Raw genomic sequence first — 6,000 nt, 5'->3', positions numbered from 1 at the left:
TTAAACAGGTAACAAGCCATGGCAATTTCACCATGGATACAGCCTGGTACAATAATTAACTGTCCATGTGTTGGTGTTGATATGTTGATAGGTTGTTGTTGGTTGGTAGGATCAGTCCAGCTCTTATTGGAGCACTGTCTTCTGATGCCATTCTTGTTTGGACAGTAGGAAAATCTGGCGCTTTTTCAACCAGCCTCTCACCCAGAATCTACCAAGTCTCCAAGCTGATCTCAAAATTGGATACCTGGTTTTTGAAGAGGCATTGGTCCAACTAATAACTGACTAGCACTAGGAAAGGGGGGGAAAGGCTGCAGCATGACATAAGACAGAATCTTCCACTTCACAACATACGACCCTGCCACCAGTTCAGTGTGTTGCAAAAGAGCACTAAATTAGTCTTCAAAAGGAGCCAGACTAACATCTGACTGGCACTGGGGTGACTTCATGCTGAAGCAGGAGTCTTTCTGCTTCACTGCATAGCCCCCCAGTATCAGTCATCCCCAGACACTTCTCTTTTACGTGCCACCTCTCAAATCTTGATGATAGGTGAAAAGAAAATCCTGCCCCTTCTGAGGTCTCTGATCCTACAGATTAACTGGTCCCTGGGATCAGAAAGGGGGTTGGTAAAGCAGGAAGAAGATGAGGCTTACCAGTGCTGGTGGACCTCCACAGTGAAGCAGGAGCATTGCTATGCAGCCCCCCACCCTGCCCCATATATACCAGGTAACTGGGAGCTGGATTTGTTTTGAATGCACCTGCATAAAATGGGCAAACCCAGAAACAGCTTTTGACAAATGGCCAACTGGTGTATCTTTCTTTCAAAAGTCACTTCCTCTCTGATACCTGCCGCGCTCCTACTTTTCCAAAGTGATTGGAAAATGTTTTCCTGGCAGCTGGTGACTTTCTGATAGGAAAAGGAAAGAATACTAGAGGAATCCACCAATCCCTCTCTTTAACAAGCCTGCCCATGGATACACCATTTTTGGGTATCACTGCAGAGCAGGGATTGGCAGCGGGGGCAGCAGACTTTTATGCCAGTACCGTTTTCTGCCAAAGCGGGTAGCATTCTAACATGGCAATAAGGAAAGACCTTTATGACTCGGTGAGCAAGACGGGGATGTGTACGTGCAAGCAAAGTGACCAGCTCTTTGTATGGGGCTAGTCTTCATGTGAGACTACTTGGGAGGTGGAGGAACGTGGTAGATCAGAACCAGAAGGGGCAGAATCTTCCGCTCCTTCCTGTTTATTTCATTTTATGTCCCATTTTTCCTCTTAAGAAGCTTAAGATGGCAAACATGGGGCAGTCCCCTCTCATTTTTTCCCTACAATAACCCTCTGAGGTAGGGGTGAACCCAAAGTTATTTACTGAGCTCCCTGTTCAAATGGGGACTTGAACCTGTGTTTCCCCAGACCCAGTCTAGCACTCAGATCATTACACCATGGTGACCAACTGCGCTGGGGGAAGACTGCCTACAGGAAGTTGGCTTACAAATTACCCCAACAACTAAAGTTGCCTTCTCCTGCCCTTCATTACTGACAAGATGGCTAGCAGAGGCTCCCTTGGCAAAGGTCCATCTTAGCCCATCTCCTAAACCTGAGCCTCTTGCTGTGCAAAGTAAGTGCCCGTTGAGCTACTGAAGTTGGATCCTTCTCCAAAGTAGTTGCCAGCTCTCTAAGTCTGTAAATCTAAGGAAGGAGCATCATGGGGGAAAGGCCATTTTTTTCCAGCATCACTCTCTCTTACTATGAAAATGACACAGCTTAAGCCAGTGTTGTCCAAACTTGGCCACTTTAAGATGAGTGGACTTCAACTCCTGATGTAAACTGCTCATGCCTTATATCTGGCCAGCCAATTTGATCTTGCAGGGTTGGTGTCAGCCTTTCAAGCAAGAAGCACACCCAGAAGTACTAGCTCTAACTTTCTTGTAAGGTTACGTTAACGGAATCATGCAAGTCTGAAAGTACATCTTTCCCCCTTACAGTCACCTTTACAACCTCCTCACCTCACTGTTACAGTCCAAGAAACTAGGGAGGGACCCTTCTGAGATGTTTGCCATGCCCCCATTCCTTCTGTGGGCTAAGCTGCATCTTATCAGACCATTGTCTAATCTGCGGCTCTTCCTCCTGCCTCCCAAGGTAATTCCCACACACCATTACAGTTGACGTGCTCTGGGTTCCTTCAGTTAAACAGTGTCATCCATCGGGACCCTAGAAGCACACCTTCTCTGTAGCAGTGCCTGCCCTCTGTAATGAGGTTCCTCCCAAGATCTGGACGGCCCCCACTCTGCTGTTGTTTAGAAGAGCCATGGAGACCTGGGTCTTCACCCAGGCCTTTGCGGAGAGAGAGTGAGACCCCTTGCTTTGTTTCCATCTAATCTGTCATTCTTGCTATATTTTAACATTCTTCCTTTTAACTGATTTTATTGTAATTTCCTTGTTTTGATTGTTGTGAGGTGTCCAAAATCCTTAGGAGTCAGGTGGCTTACAGTTTTGATAAATCGATCAATCAATCAATCAATAAATAAATAAAAGCCAGGGATGGGCAAAGATGGCATTTAACACCAGAGCTTGCAGAATGGATAGGAGTCACATATATCTGGCAGTTTGAGCATTTCCCCCCCCTAAAAAGTGTAATATGCCTACTTTAGAGCTTTCACTCCAGTTTTCATGAGTTTCCCACCCAAAATTGAGGGAAACTGCTGTCGGTTTTCAAAGGAGATGCTGAAGGTTGCAAATAAGGGCCTCAGGGAGATGCCCATGGCCCTGGAGCTGCAGGTTGCCCACCCCAGGCTTAAGCAGACAAATGAATAGTCACACTCTGAAAAGTGCAGGACTGATAGATGCAGAAAACAGCAGCTGTGTCCTCCAGTTCAAATACAATAGACCATGTGTTTCTCCAACTCTGCCACTGCCAGCAGGAACCAATGATATGGACAAGAGGTAAAAGAACACCAGGGTTGGATTTATTGGATTTATGTAATATTGTAATTCCTAAATCCAGGTTAATAAAACACATAATACATAACATGCTAATCCCGAACAAATGGGCTTACCATGTCCATAGATCACATCATCATCACATCATCATTCAAGCAGCCCAGTTTATTTCTGTCTAGTCTATTGTGTTGGGTGAACCCAGCAATAATGAAATTATGTTTTGTTGTTATTTATGTAATATGGAGGGAGCAAATGCAATACAGAGATGCAATTTCTCATATTATTTAGTTTCATCAAAGGCAAAACATATTCTCAGCGCATAACCCTGCAGATTTACTAAAACATAAGTCTTACTTAGTTTAATCCTCACAGGTAACTGAAGCAGTTTTGTGTGCAAAAGAAGAGGAACAAAGTTAGATGAGTTCAAGTTCCATCATCACAGGCTTCGTTCAGGGCTCTCTTTGGCCCCCAGCCCCTAACCAACTCTAAACCAAAGAGAAGTTTTGGGCATCACAGTGGATGACCTGGTGGCAAAGGAGATTACAGGTAGTCCTCATTTAGCAACTGCCTCGAACAGTGACTGTTCACAGTTATGATGGTGATGAAAAAGTAATTTTGTGACCAGTCCTTGCATTTACAACTTTCGCAGATCTGTAAAGCAAAGGAAAGCTGAAGTAAGATTGTAAAATCGTGTTTTATTTAGCAACTGCTTTGCTTAACTGGTCCCGATTGTAGTTACTAAATGAATACTACCTGTACTGCATAATATGCTGTTCAACATACAGTGTTCTAATGCCTATTTTGACCTTAAACAATGGCAGATTATTTTTTCCAGTTCTTGACCCAAGCATTTATTGGACATAAGCCAGCAAAAATTCCCTGGAACTGAAAACACTGCTAACAGTGCCTTAACTTTTAAGTTTATTTCCTAGACTCCATTGCACAGAACATCAGAGAAGTTCTGAATTCTAGTAACTCTTCTTCTCTGCTAAAGGATTTCATTTTCTTTTTCTAATCCACAAGCATCTGCTTAAAATACAGTCAAGTTCAGATTTCTTTTCTCTTTCTCACAAGCAATACTTGCTACTACTACGCTATGAATACAATGAGAATATAATGTTTGTTCCCCAGCCTAGTCCCCTCCAGTGGTTTGTGGTGAATGCTCCCTGAATCCCATTTGATAATATTGGCTAGAGTTTCTGAGAAGTGTAGTTCCCAGGCATCTGCAGAAGACCCGATTAGGAAAGACCCGATTAGGAAAATTAGATCTTTTAAGGCCAATAGTTTTTTTACTGGTACTGGGTGAGACTGAAGCCTGTGCTTCACTCCCCCACTGAAACCACTTAGAAGGGAAAAGGAGCTTCACTATTTAGCAAAAGGAGCAGTGAGGAAAATTCATGAGCACCTGCAGAATTGCAAAAAGGAACTGGATCGTAGTGAACATAACCAAAGGAGATCCCTGGGGTCATAACCAAAGGAGATTTCCAGAGGGTGCTCTCCAGATGTCTCAGACCCGGCTCATCTGGCCAGGCCGAAGCCTGGGAAGCTCCTCCGAGGGTGCAAAGGTCTCCCATTTCCTCCAGTCAAATCACCCTGTGAAGAAGAAGCCCCTCGGGGCACTTGGAGCCATACCTGCCAAGTCTCTTCCACCATCCCTAGAGAAGCAAAGCTTCCAGGCTGCCCTCCCTCCCAAGGGAGCCAGGACGAAAGGGTGTCCTTATTATGCTTGGTGCTCGGCCTTTCCTTTCTGGTGCAACAAGCAAGTGATCTCAAAATGCCCAGCAGAATTGGCGTGGGCGGGGGGGGGGGAGAAAGAGAGCACCCTCCCTGGAGCCGCTGATGGTCAACCACCCGCCTCCAACCTCCTTTTTCAAACTAATTGGTGCCTCAGATGGGACGATGTCCATGACAAAGCGCACCTGCTCAGTCTCAGAGCCAAAACCGCAAAGTGCCGAGGTGAGATTTGGGACAGCGGGCAGGGCAATTTCAGCATCCTGAAATTTTCAGTCCTGAGTTTTCCAACAGAATGCCCCGCCCACTAGGTGCTTCGCAGCCCTCCCCAACCTGGTGCCCTCCAGGATGGCAGGCATTGCGGTCCATGTCCAACTCTGCACCGGTGCAGCTCCAGGCAGATTGTCTCGTGCTCGCGATGGAAAAAGGGAAATAAGGGCATAATGGTTTGATCCCCCTAGTGTGGCGGTCCCTGAAGAAATACTGGCGGGACCAAAGGGGTCAGAATATGCTTGCTTTGCAAACTGCAAAGCGAAGACGGAGTCAAGCGGGCGGTACCGCGGGGCGTAGGCATTGTTCCAGGAGTTCCCTTCGGAAACAATTTTCCTGGGATACTTATGAAAGGGAATCTAGGTTTCATCCTTCGAATTTGGCTGTTCAGTCAGGCCTGGGATACTAATCGTGCCTGTCTTTTGGAGCCCCCGGGCTTTAGCTCAGAGGCGAAGGAGCAGGGGCAGAGCAGGGGCCGAACTTTTCTTAAGTTATTCCGCGCACCGCCGAGGGCTGGATGTGCTTTCGAGACGGGGGGTAGAGATCAATATGGCTCCTCGGTCCTTATTTATTGAATGACATTTTTGAAACCATCGAATAATCACCCCCCTCCCCCCGCGCATGGAATCGTCCTGGCGTCGAGTCAATTTCAGGTTAACTAGGCGGCGGGTCGAAAACCTCTGCCTGAGTCTGGATTTCTTTCGGAAGACCGGCTGGACGAGGAGAGTTTGCCCGCAGAGAAGCGGAGCAAGAAAGAACTGCGCGTTTTCGCCGCGGCCCCGAGATGCCTGCTCCGAAGGGCTCCCAACCTGCCCCAGGCCTGGCTAGCCGGCTGACCCGAGGCAGCAGGTAGCGGGAAGGACAGCGGGGAGTGACCCAAGAGGCGTGAGAGGAAAACCTCCGCCCAAGTACTGTAATCGGAAAAGTCGTAGGAACCGCGAAGATTTAATCCTGAGACCGGGTAGGTCCAGCGGAGCGACGTCATCGCAGTCGCGCTAAATCGCTTTCGACCCCTCTTCTGTAAGGTGGGAGGCTGATCTCGGGGCGCGCCGACCCCCCGAC

Source organism: Python bivittatus, unplaced genomic scaffold (assembly GCF_059951505.1).
Source record: "Python bivittatus isolate LINGU-HERP-01145 unplaced genomic scaffold, Pbiv_v1 ctg000700_np1212, whole genome shotgun sequence".
Lineage (NCBI taxonomy): Eukaryota > Metazoa > Chordata > Lepidosauria > Squamata > Pythonidae > Python > Python bivittatus.
Note: the sequence above shows the minus strand (reverse complement) of the source record.